Source organism: Mercenaria mercenaria, chromosome 8 (genome assembly GCF_021730395.1).
Source record: "Mercenaria mercenaria strain notata chromosome 8, MADL_Memer_1, whole genome shotgun sequence".
Taxonomy (NCBI): domain Eukaryota; kingdom Metazoa; phylum Mollusca; class Bivalvia; order Venerida; family Veneridae; genus Mercenaria; species Mercenaria mercenaria.
Window position 1 is genome coordinate 66,735,786 of NC_069368.1, and position 14,121 is coordinate 66,749,906.

Sequence of the window (14,121 nt, forward strand, 5' to 3'; positions counted from 1 at the left end):
TTAGATGTATCTGGAGAGGAATGCTTAGATAAGCTACCGAAGATAGCACGTTAGATTTGTGTAGAAAGAAGGCTGAGGAGGTACGATTAAGCAGTGTAGAGGTAAAGGTTCAGTTAGGTTTGAGATTGGAATAGATTGTTATATAGAGGAGTATTACCGCCCAGAATTTAGACAAAAGTAGACAGGTTGATTGTACTAAATGTCTTAGAGAAAAACTGTGATGAAGTTTGCACATGTTTCGTTACTTGTCAGCCTTTCATTTAGGTATAAGGAAAACTAGTGACTAGGGTATTAGGCGGAATTTTACTGGCAGGAGAAATGGCCAGAGGTTAGGAGGTACTGTCAGTCATTGCTAGTATTTGTTCAATACGTACTATAGCTAAGGTAGAGTAAGTAAAAGTTCCGTTAGGAAAATTGCCTTTTATTGATACTCGTTTAAGAGAGTTGCCGTCGATTATCGTTGGTCCGATCGAACTATGATGATAGGAAAAACAAGTACATTTTGGACTATGGTCGATTATGCTACTAGATATCCAGAAGCCATAGCACTACCTAGTATTGAAAACTGAGAGAGTATCAGAGGCATTAGTAGATATGTATAGTAGTTAGCGCGTGCAGAGGAAATGTTACGATTGTGGATCGCAGTTTACGTCAGACCTTATGGCAGAAGTTAGTTAGATTATTGTCATTAAGGCAGTTAACTACAACACCGTATCAACCTATGGGTACGGTTTAGTAGAGATGTTTAACGGTAGTTTGAAGCAATTGTTGAAGGTTTGTGTAGTGAGAGACTAGAGATTGGGGATTGGTATTTGAATGCTATGTTGTTTGCTTACCGTGAAGTTCCGCAAGGAAAGTTTGGGATTTTCTCCTTTGGAGTTTCTTTTCGGCTGAACAAGCGTGGACGATAAAACTGTGTGCTAAGAGAGGTATGGGCTGGTAAGACGGAGATGATGAGGTGAAACCACTTACCAGTATGTTATGGTTTGCAAGAAAAGTTGGAGGATACGTGTAAGATAGCTCTGCAACAGTTAGCAAAAAGTAGTGCTAGTACAAGAAGGATTACAATTGGAAGGTCTAGAGGAGGAGGTTTAAGGCGGGTAGTAGGTATTGTATTTTCCTACAAAAAAATAATAAGTGTTGTTACATTGAAGGGTCCTTATTAGTAGGAGAGGTTTTAATAGATAGATTACAAGGATAGAATGTAAGACGGAAAGTTGAAAACGTTTCAAGCACATGCTGAAACATACTGTGAAGGAAGGATGATTAGTAAGTCTATACAGATAAGGGTATTTTAAGTAAGGTTGGTAGCTATTGTAGAGGAGGATCAGAGAGATTTATGGACAGATTTAGATCCGAATTGAAAGTAGTGATGATGTTTGAAGTAGAGTAGAAAAGGATATAGTTTTTTGTCTTTAACGCAGGGTACAGAAACGTACAAGATGTGAGGTAAACCAGAGTTTACAGTAGCATTGTAAACAGGGAAGTAGTAGATTTGTTAGACATTTCTCACTACGGTATTGACAGATATTTATTTTGGTATGCATACTTCTATTGATACATTTTAAGTTTATCTCAAATGGTCGGCGCCATTGCAGTTCACTCACAGATTTGGACGAAAAAGGGTCAGCCCAAATCTTGTTAGAGTGGGGTGAAATGAAAGTAAAGAAAAAGGCTTTCCGACTTTTGAAAGGCTAGCTTAATGGGTCGCCTATTTGAAGTTGCCAGATTTAGATCAGACTTTTATATTGAGAGTAGATTGCTTAGAGTTTTAGGTTTAGGACTCAGTATTACTTCAGGAAGGTGATGGAGAAAAAATTACCTATAGCGTATGCTAGTAGAAAATTGCTACCTAGGGGAGCAAAAGTATCAGTGATAGAGAAGATGGGTTTCGCGATAGTATGGGCAGTAGCTAAGTTTCACGGTTTAGTTCGGTAAAGCCTTTGTATTAGAGACAGATCATCAGCCGTCAAATTATTTTGAATAAATCGACTTAGCAATTCCAGGCTGATGAGAGGGCATTGGCATTGCAGCCATATAGGACAGTATCAGAGCAATTCCTGGTAGAGAAAATGTAGGTGCAGATTATTTAAGTAGAGTGTAGGACAGGTGGCTATATTATATGGTGTACAGATAGTGACAGCGTGTTTTTTTTTTTTTGTTGTGTTTGTATGTGCAGTATGCAATTAGTTTTTTATTTAAGAAATTATAAATTTTTTCTTTTTAAGGGGGGGACGTGTGTCACAAATTTGACATACGGGCCTTATTTTATATGTAGTGTAATGCAGTCTTGTTCATCTTTTGTAAATTTTTGAGGGTTATTGAGGTAAATGTCAGATTTCACGCTGAAAATACCTCTCATGTTTTTCTTATTTCATAACTTAAATTTCCATGAAAATTTCATTAAATTCTGTTCAGTAATAGAAAGTTGATAATTTTTATAAACTCGTAATTTATGGTTTTTATCCCAATACACTATAATGGGCCTCAAATTGTCATATTAAAAATTCGCGCAAAGTAGTTAGATTTCCCGGACTATATGTGAATCCCGTGAATATGACAATAGTCATAGCTCACGGCTTAGCGTGAATCCCATGAAATTTAGTATTTGGCGGGACATTACCCTTTAAATAGACTGGACTAGATATGCCTTGCGCCACCCACCTTACGACTTTATTAGACGAATCTATGTCTGAAGTATTTTCTTGCTAGAAATTTATGCTCGATCGAGGTAAGAAATTTATTTGTTAGATTTTTGTATGATTTTTGCATTCGATTTTTATTTGGTAAATTTTTGTTATTCTACAGAATTCTGTACTATCTTTACTTTTCGGCTATGATTTTGGCTAGTTTCGGTATGTCAGGATGTTTATTAAAAATTTTTCGATTTTTTAAAATTTTTTAGAAAGGGAAAGTTTAAAGTTTATTTATATAAGATGAAAAATTTGTATAAAATTTTGTATCTGATAATTGAAAAGACTGTTTCAAAAACCCTTATGTCAAACTTTTGTTAAAATGGAACGCCATTACTGCATTGATTGTTATGTATAAATTTATATGGCAATCTAGTGCCCATGTTTGAAAAATTATTTTTGTTTTGAATTTGTGTCCCTCCTTGCACATTAATTAATGTCCGTTGTAGGTATGGCTTTAAATATTTAGGGACCCAAACATATATAACGTTTGATTATATTAAAATTTTGTTAATTTGTAGTTGTAAATAATGGCTGCAGTTTATCTGCCCGTATCTATATTTTTTATCTATACTTTTTATACTTTTTCATATTTAACTTTGTTTTTAAGAAAAAGAATTTTTGTAATAATGGAAGTAAAAAGGGGACGTATTTTTTATGTGACGTTTGAACTTAGTACCCCCAATGTTTTTTTTTTAAAAATGACGTTTATTTTGGAAGCTACGGAGGTATGGTGTCCCAAAAGGAGCAGTTTTATGCCCTGACTTATTTGTTTTTGCTTGGGCTTCCAGTTATTATTTTAGTTTCCCCTTCCCCCCGACGTTTTTTCTGGTGATGTTCTCCCCGGAAGACAAGCCGAGGTTCACTTGTCTTCACTCGTGGAGGATTTTTCCAGGCGAGTTTCGTCCCAGGTTGTGCCGTAAACCGAAAAGCGTGATTTTTGTTATCCTCTAAAAGTCGTTTCAGGGATGCAATACTACCCCTAGGGAGAAAAACCGGAATCAGTATTCACGGTTTAAAGGGACGTTTTTGAATTTAGAAGGTTTTGTTTGGCTACTTAAATTTCACAATTACATAAAAGCCTGTTCAGTCAGATTAGAATGGACTATAAAAAACTTTTGTATCTGAGATATGAATTTCTTTTTTTTCTTTCTTATATCGTTTTTTTTCTTTTTATCTTTTCATTGTTAAAAATCTCTTTTGAAAAAAATTTGAAATATTGTAAAGGGGGTTATTTGTTTGTGGGTTATGTCGCCGGTACGGCCTTTCCCGTCAAAAATTCGCGGGAAAACGTGGGCGAAAATACGCTAAAATTAAAAAGCTAAAAACACATTTTCAAAAAAAACGCAGATAAAATTCCAATACCAAAACCAAATTTTTTTTTTTTTTTTTAAAAATTTTTTATTTTTATAACAAGTAAAATAGTATCGAAGCGAGAAACATAAAAATGCAGTTTCTGGTGTGTGAGACGGTTATATAGTTAAAGTGACCAAACTTGGGTTTTAAAAACTTTTTCTTTTAATTCTGTTTTCGGTAAAGTGATAGGAAATGGAACTCTAATTCAATTTGATTCATATGACATGATTTACAGAGTCTCTGAGCCCTATATGCGAAATTATATTTCTCTGATTGTATGAACAATTATCGCAGTACAAAGGGAAATTTTTAAGGAGCTGTAAATTTTTTTTGTTTGTATACAATCAACCACACTGGCCAGTCAGAAAAAAATGCCTCCTACGTGTTTTACTCTACCCCTAGGTTTTTATAAGAACCAGGTCATGAACGGGGGGTGCATAACCCGTTTCAAATCGTCATCTTTCAACTTAAAAAAGCGCAGTTCGGTGAATGGGTACCTGTATTTGAACAAACGATAAATTTAACTTCCATCGTGCGCCAGTCACATTGTTCAAATTTTTTTATTGCTGAGATTTTCAACTATTTTATGATTTCGTAACGTTATAAAAAAAAATTGCTTGACTTCCCCAATGAATATCCGGGGCTAGAGGGACGCCGTGTACATGTTTGGCGAAACGTAAAAAACAAAAAGGAATTTTAAAAAAAAACACAAATTTTAACCCAAAAAACGAAAATGATGAATGAAAATTATTTGTATTGTCTTTAATTTGAAAAGTACATTGGTCTGCATCTGTTCTGTTTATTTTATTCATTTTGCACATTTATGCTGCATTTTCACATTTTAGCGAACACGTGTAGTAAAATGACGATGGACATACATTTTCACAACAGCCAATCAGAATGGTTTTGTAATCTAGAACGGAACTTCACCAGGGAAGTTCAAGCAAGTTTTTTGTGTAATGTTAAAATAACTATAAACTATGCGTTGTTTTTCTAAGGTAAGATGTATTGAAAAAATGTGACCGGTACACAATGGAAGATAAATTACCACTTGTTTGATATCCATAGTACACATTTACCGCACTACGTCTTTTAGGTATGAAATGCGCGATTGAAACGGGTTAGTATATTTTCCCGTTCATGACCATGGTTCTTATAGAATACCTAGGGGTAGGGTATAACACGTACGGAGGCATTTCTTTCTGATCTGGTGCCAGTGAATCAACATATTGTTTGCGTGCAAACGTATGCTTAAAACTACAATATGCCTGGAGACGCGGCGAATTATTTACTTCAGAATACAATGATTTATAATAGTTATCAACCATTCGTTGTTTAATGGATAAAAGTACCCTTCTATTTATATTCTGTGCCTGCCAAATGTAACCGAAGCCATGTTCTTCTTGTATATTTTACGTAAGTGGCCAAGTTTTTATATTTGTTATGTTGATATCCACTTCGTTTTCCAGCATCGTATATAGTTTGAAAGCCAGTGAAAGATTTACCTCGGATATCATTTTTTCCAGTATTTCAGAATAATAACTTTTCGGATTACGTACAATGGTACTCGGCCGATTTCTTTATATTGGGCGGACGTATTAGTTGATTTCTTTACGCCTAGCATACGTCTTAGAAACTTTAGGTTATCAAGTGTATTAAATTACCGATCCCTACTCCATTGTGCATCTTACATTAGGAAAAAAGCAGACTCTTGCCGAAAGAGAGCGCGAACAATTCAGGCTTGTTTGCAACAAGTATAATCTGTTTGCTTAATTGGACCATTGTTATCCATATTCTTATGATTTTGCTCTTAATTTTGTCTTACATGTTGCTAGGAAAAATATCAAAGTAACATTTTACAAAGTGGCGGATAACCTTGATATAGTACAAACAAATACAATTTCGCGTGCGATAACGACCAAAGTTGTTTAATTGTTTGAATGAAAACATAACACATTACCATATTGAAACAAATCATGAAACAAACAAATGTCCATGTCTCATGTTCACAAAACTGCTTTAGTCTCCGCTAAGTTTGATAACAAAAATTATTTGTCATATATTTCAAAATTGCATATTTTAAAATAAATGATATATTGATGACTATTTTTAAGTGACAGTCTAGTTTTTATAGCTATTCACATCTAGAATTTAATTTTTAATGTGAAAAATTTGTAATCAAAATTTCAATCTCATACTCCACTGAGGCCGAATAGGATCACTCACGCTAATACAGTTCGATTTTAAATTTGATCTTCACCTGCACCGGCCGTAAACGAAACAGCAAAACATTTGTATAACTGATTTGACATTTAAAACAGTTGCCGTAAAAGGGCTTTGGCGTCAATGTAATCTGACTAAGTGTGATAAAAGGCATATAATGGAAAAAGAAAATGTTACCGTTACTAGATGGTTATGGTAAAATAACTCTACATCATTTGAGAACGATATGTAAACCGGTATTGAAAAGAAAATGCACACCACTATGGAACAAAAACACATCTTGCTTTTTAAGTCTATCCCCGTTATTTTGCAATCTGAAAATATAACAACAAATGAAAGCCTAATATCTTGCATGCCGACTCATTACGTTAATAACTGAAATTGTCATTCGGTTGTCTTAGAAAATACATTTCTTTTTTTTTTGGGGGGGGGGGGGGGGGGGGGGGGGGGGTAGGGGCTTCATGCATTTCCTCTATTAGTTCTTTTTACAGACTGCTCAGGCTGTTAAGGGTATTTAAGAATAAGCTGAAAAGTTAAATCTGAGATAGGCATGACAAAATAGCATAGCTAAACTAGTCACATAAATTAGGACCGGAAATAACCAAGATAAACTATACATAGTAATGATATTTTTTTACATAATTAAACAACAGTTTTATTTTGTCATAAATATCTAAGGAAGGAGATGATCATTTAATCAGGAAGGCGGACGGATATTTAGGAGCTTAGAAACTGGGACAAGTTGATCTATTTACAAATAATAAAATCACATAAAATAATAATTCTAAGTGTACGTTCAGATCCCTGATTGTTCAACATATTTTGTAAACAAATCAAACTAGAACTAGTTTAATTACGTTTAAATTTTTATTCAAGTTTTTTAACATTGTAATCCTTATTTAAGAACTTACTGTTAAAATTGTTAAAACGATGTAAAGGATAAAGTATAAGTTTAAAAACAGGCATAAATGTGTGACACATTTCCTTCTTGCACAGAAAACCGTAAAATTTGGGTACATGGGGGACATTCAAAGTCCTTAGTCTGTAAGTAACATTTCTGTACTCATTAGATTGAAATGACCCTTCCAAATTTTATGGGTTTATATACTTTTGAAAGTAAAAAGAAAACACTACACAAAAGTAACAGAAGGGTATAGTCATTTCGATGTGAAATCATACCTATATTGCGTTTTTGTTCAATTTACACAAGAGTCTTTGCGAATAGCCTTCATCAATGTGGTTACATGGCGATGTTTGATGTCGAGTATATGCTTCTTGAATTGCCACGACGCCAGATTTCAAAAGTAATAGCACATTGTGTAGTAAATCTAGATATTTTTAAAAATAGCATGTACATTTGGTTCATAAAACTGAAGATCAACTAATAAATGCTGATATCAGACAAGTGCGAAATCTGCAATGATATATATTTTTTTAAACTTTTGCGATGTGGACAAACTTTCATAAACATATTATGAAAACATTATAAAAACTTCGGTCAATCTTGTTTATTTCTTTTATGAATCACTTGTGAACCGCGTGTATTTCCCATTTGTTAATTTAAGCAACTTTGCTCGATAGACCATGGCTTGATTGATAGTTTCATTTTTAAGTTTATAAGATATTGGAGAAAAATTATGTTGTTTTAACAGATAAATTGAAAACACCTTGGCCTGTTGTAGTAAGATTAATAATAAATACAGACAGATATAAAATCATTCAATATAGTTGACAAAGTATACAGAATGAATGACAATATATTATTTTATCAAATAAAACGTAAACTGAAATATTACCTGAATCTCATTCAATGATACACCTGTTCTTGTAATATAATGACAGAATGGGTACGGAACGACGCATAAAATGTTTAAGTTTGTTAAATAATATACAAACATGTACCTTACATGAAGTGTATTATTCTAGGTTATAAATGAAGATTTTAGTCTCTTACAATTCCTGCTATTAGAATAGCTGTGTGCGCTAGGTTAAGTATTATGAATGAAAAGTAATGTAATATTACGAGACTGTAACACATATAAACACGGTGTACAAAACATCATTATGCGCCGACTAAAAGGAAAAGGTTGCATCAACGTATTGTCAAAACTGTCTTACTTTTTGACTAGTCTTTTACTAGTTTTCCGTATCATTTAGGTGATATATTTTCACGGTTGAGATGTATGAACCACGAACAACCAATAATGAAGAGTAGATTTCTGAAATAAATATAAGTTTACTTGCCTTTACTTTATTTAACAACAAACAGATGTGTGACGAGTTTCACTGCAAACAGGTTTCAAGACTCAGAGGTAAATTTGTATTTTTTCATGATTCAAAAGATATCCAAATTCGTTGCAATTTGAACAGCCTATGAATAGTTAAGACAAAGCAAGTTTAGTAAGTCTTCCCTACAAATAACTCATTCTCCAAAAACTCAAGTACCTTGACATATTACAGTGGAACTTGCGATAAAATTCCGCGCAATCTCAACTTTATTATTATTTTTTTGAAATGGTTTTGAAACATTTCCTATTTCCCGTTTCAAACACGGAATTTTAGTGATCGTACAATTAAATGACACCTTAACGGGAAGTGTATATTGAGAATCATTCAGTCAATTAAAAGCAATGTAGGCGTTCGCAAAATGTGGGTTGACTACCAGAACAAAATACCCATGTCACCGTTTATTCGTAAAATTTGCAATACATACTACTATTTAAATGACTGAATTTTAATGTACAACAAAGTGCCTTGTTTCCATCACCTTTTACGGCACCAGGATAAATCCAGTGTTACGAGATACTGGAAATCGCTTAAGTAATTGAAAAGGGACTGCCACATGTTAATTAATGGATATTATGAAAATATCTCCTCATATTTTAAAAAGTAATTGAAAATAAAAGATAATTATGGAAAGAAGCACTATGAAAACGTTTCATATGAACTACATGAAAAATATAAATCAGTGTATACAACGCCGCGCCGATCGAAAAGGAACATTGGAAAGGACTATAACATATTTATTATTATGTATTTTTAAAATATTTGTTCATACTTCAATTTGCAATAAAAAATGAAAAAAAAAAATCTTTATTTATTAATGAATTACAAATAATATATGAGTCAGTTCATAAGACACGCTGATCAGAAGTGGCTGAACTTGATTCTAAATGACCTGATACACATGTATTATTGCAAATTATTTGATGGATCATTCTAATATGATACATATAAGAATGCTGAAAGAAAATAAATATTATTTTCGCCAAATCACGCATCAGTCTAATATGTGCATCGTTAGAAACACATGCATTCGATTAATCAAGACTGATTTGATTGGAATATCACACCTATCGATTTTATTCATTAGTTAGTATATTTAACATAACATTTTTGCTAAGTTTTTCACTGAGACGACACAATTTGAAATCAACACTTTGACCTCAATGTATCTTGATGATATTTTAATATGGATAACTTGCATTTTACTAAATATGGATAACTTGCATTTTACTAAAATGACGAAAGAAATGTACCCAAAAGTGTTACAACTTAACAGGGCTAATTTAGAAGCGTCATTTTTTACTTTAATTTAACATTTGTGAATGATAATATAGAAACGAAAATATATGATAAAAGAGTCGATTTCAAAATTGAAATTGTCAACTTCCCCCACCTTGGTGGAGATGTTTCTTGTGCAACATTATGCGAGGTCATTATTTCACAACTTATTCGCTTTGCAACAGCTTGCTCAAAGACTGAGGATTTTAATGATATAAATCATCATATCGCCAAAACTATTTTTTACAGCAGGTTACCGTTATCATACGCTATGGAAGGTTTTCAGTAAATTTTACCACAGATGGTTGGAATTGTTGAAGAAAAATGAAACTAACCCGGAATACAAAGCAGATGTAGTTTATAAAATGCGGGAAATTATACTTAGTACTTATTTTTATCAGATTATGAAAAATGTGTTAAAAAGTTTATCAAATGAGGATACGATTCGAAAATCGTGAAGCAGAGTGTATGTCTAGTGACTGACACCTCTACTACAAAAAGCGTAAGACTCAGTGATGTTTTCCTCCTACATCCTACATAAAGAGACGGAGGGAGTGGAATCTTGTCTTGCAGCTTTCTTAGTAGTAGCCTTAAACGCCTTGGTGCTCCCACTTCAGACAAGTTGTTGAGGACATTGGCGAAATTATAACTTAGATTTACCAAACTTTTATGTTTTTTTATTTAATATAATTTGGCATTTTTCAATAATGTAAGAGCCTTTCATAGCGTGGAATGGTATTACTTACATTGTATTGTCTAACGTTTTGAAAATAGGATATGTGAGAGGTTGGTTTGCCCTAAACACATTTAAACCCCCAGTTTCCTTTATATAGGTTACTGGCCGCTCCATGGCTGTGTCCCTATGTTCAACATATTTTCTATCTATCTTGTATTTCACGTTGCGTATTTTGTCTTGTTTGTCGTTAGCGTTTCTTTCCTCTCTTCGCTGCCTGACTGTTGATTCTTTCATGCATGTGTGCGCTTGTGTGCTTGTTCGTCTTCGTGTTACGGACTCGCTATTAAAATCATGCGCACCCAAACTCTTTGCTTAGCGTGATTTATTAGACAATAAACAAAAAGAAGACAATGTTTAGTTTTGTTTCATTCTAACATGATTATAACTATGTAACAATCTCAAAGATGCAGGAATATAGTAAAACGTATACGAATGTAACCGACGCCAACTAGCAACCAATGACGTCGTTAAGATAACAATGAATTCAAAATTTCAAGTATTGTTTATTTCAGAATAAACAACGGTATATTTGTTCTTCGTCTATAGTGGCAGTTTCACGTGTCATGTTAGATATCTCATTGAACGCTAGAAGCTTTTGACGTCATTACTTACCTAACGATATTACTGGTTGCTGGTCGACATCGATTACACTCGTACATGTGTGAAAATAATCTTGTTTATTTCAAATCATTACGTAGACAAAACCATGTTATAATTAAAATTACCGATGGCGTCTTGTTGTTTATTGTCTGTCTTATCTCGCTGTTTACATCGCTCGGATGCTTGAACATTTAGCTAGTCGGGTTATCGCCCTCGTGGTTAAAAATTCCTACACATCCAAAATCTTTGCAAACCGTGATAAAACAGACGATAAACAACACGAAGGCATTGATTATTATATTATTTTACAACGGTAGATTTTATATCTTATTATAGTGGCGGATTCCCGTGTCATTTTAGAATTATACGTACACGCTACTGTAACAGTATTATTATACTCTCCCGTAATACGTATAGATTTTAAAAACTCCGTTACACGAGAATACTCATGAAATAAACAGCATTATAGTGCAACATTTTAAATATGCTCAGTTGAATAAAAAAAAAATGAAATAAATTCAGGCAAAACTGATACTAGTGAATAATTACGGGACATGTATAAAAAAAGGAAAACCAACATACAATGTACATGTACTTGTTACATTTATTGATTTAAGTGTCACAGACAATCCTCAAAAGGGCTATTCTACTAATTTCGATGCACCTCAATACAAACGCACCATCCTGTCCTGCCATGGCACCGAGCCAACAGGGAAGTTCATGTAGTGCTTCCGGTATATCCTCTCCAGCATTGCCGCCCCACGTCCTCAAGGTTTACATCGTTTCTCCAGACCCCAGGAACAAGGTTGTGGTCCTCGACCTTCTGGTGAAAGAGATTGTTGTCCTGAGCCAGGTGTTTGGTCCTGATGAAGTTGTGGAGGCAGACACATGCACGCACCACTAAGGAGACTGTATTGGTTTCCAGGTTAAGAGGAGGCATCTGAAGCGGCTGGCCAATATCCCAAATGAGTTCTCAACCACTCTCTTGGCCCTGGAGAGCCGGTAGTTGAAGACTCTCTCCTCATGATTGAGGCCCCGTCTACCGAAGGGCTTCATAAGCCAACTTTTCATGCCAAAGGCATCATCACCGTTGAGGAAGTATGGCGTCGGTCTCATCGACGGGTAGTGGAGCTGGGTCGTGGATACCAATGACTCCTGCTCGAAATGGCTCCTTCAGGTCACAGTGGTTCCAGATCTGTGCATCAAAGCTTGAACCAACATCGCCAATCTGCACGCACCGGAAGTTGTAGTTTGCATCTACCAAGGTCATTAGAACAATCGAATGGAATCCCTTGTAGTTGAAGTAGGTGGAAAGCCAGCCTTGTTTGGTTTCACAATAGCAATATGCTTGCCATTAAGGGCACCCAAGGCATGCGGGAATTGCTATCTGGTTGCCAGCTTCTCAGCAACTTCAAGCCACTCTTCAGGTTTGGTTGGTGTCCTGATGACCTGGGCCTCATACACACCTATGAAATGGTGTTGTGAGCAACACGGAACACATACATCAGGGAGTGATAGCTGTCGCCAGTTGCTAGGAACCTCAATGTCAGTGCAAGTTTCCCGGGGATACAGCACATTGCCAGCGGGTTGTTTCCTTTGTAATGTGGTCTTCAAGATGATAAAGCAGTTGCTGGAAAGTCTCACGGTCGATGCGAAGGAAATTTCCTAAAGGCTATGGCGTCTTCCAGTAGAAGCTCTTGTACAAGAATATCAAAATGAACATATAGTGATCTCCTGATCAGCCAGTCTCTGACCCACCATCCTCTGCTTTCTTATACCTTTCCGTCTGTCTCCTTTCTGAAGGACCTCTAACTGAATCACATCTCCAGCATATTCTACCATTTCCCTGTCCATCACCGCGCAGACCTGCAGCACACTCATAGTTTGAGCTTCAATCATGTGGAATGTTTTGGGCCTCTTGTGTGACTTCCTTGACGGCAAAAAAACTGAATGGTGTGGGATCTAGAGATTGCCCGAAATTTGCAGAATATTACAAGGGTTTTATATCTGCAGAAAGGCGTTCTAAAACGTACAAGAATTTACCCTAAACTTCCTTCTAACTTGTTAATTCGTAGTAAAACTTACTCAATTTTGAACCAAAGTCAGACAGGGGGCGAATCATCATTATATGAAGACTCAGTAAGCCGTAGTTGTCTGTACCGAAACGTTGTTCAACGTAGTAAAAAAATAAAGACAAGTATCAAACAGGGAATGTCACGCACCAAAAACGCAGCCTCCCCAAAACGAAACCCACAGCACGCGAACGTGCACAGTATAAACACACACGCACGCACGTACACACACACAAAGCCAACACATGAAGACTAAACAAAGGAACACAGTGGGGCACCGCCTTGGAACTGTCAGTGGCAAAAACACCACGGGGGAGCTTAAACCGGTTTATGGTGCGCACCCAACCCCCACTCTTACCCGCACCATGTTCCAAAGACACGGGACAGTATAAATAAAAGTAATCCCCTCCAGGTGAATCTCTAACACACGTAATGGAAACAAAAAGGCATGGCATGTAAAACACAAAAATGCTCGTGTATAAATATATAAAAAACAAACCTTAAGAACCAAAAATGTACTCAATGCCTTTTCAGAAGACAGAGCAATAAGATAAACACCCTTAAGGGCCCGACGAAACAGGCCAGAAGACAGATACCAAAACAGTTCAGTCCTGGTAGGATTTAAAAACTGCTTATCATAGAGTCCTCCCCCTCTTCCGTCAGACACAATCAAAGAGGGAAGCGTATTGTCCAACTGTAAACGGGTTGTAAAACGCGGGGAAATACAGCAAGTTTTAAAATCATCATGTCACGGCAAGGTACGTTTCAGTACAGATAATTACGGTTTAGTGCGTTTAAATACGGATGAATCAGATTCAACCAAGATCGACTAAAGTCACGCTCAAATGGCTACAGATTGATCAAACTTTTGTGCATG

General features: G+C 35.4%; 1 protein-coding gene across 4 annotated transcripts in view; it reads right to left on the minus strand.

Moving 5' to 3' along the window:
- Positions 1 to 14,121, minus strand: part of LOC128559083 (uncharacterized) — a 33,495-nt gene that overhangs the window by 16,892 nt on the left and 2,482 nt on the right. For 2 of the 4 annotated variants that reach the window (XM_053550097.1, XM_053550099.1), the window contains exon 2: positions 6,450 to 6,586. The exons of 1 other annotated variant lie outside the window; for it this stretch is intronic. The gene's annotated coding sequence lies outside the window, so the exon portion shown is untranslated. Of the gene's footprint in view, positions 1 to 6,449; positions 6,587 to 7,451; positions 8,842 to 14,121 lie in introns of those variants that run through there. One more of the 4 variants, XM_053550098.1, reaches the window with a different exon arrangement.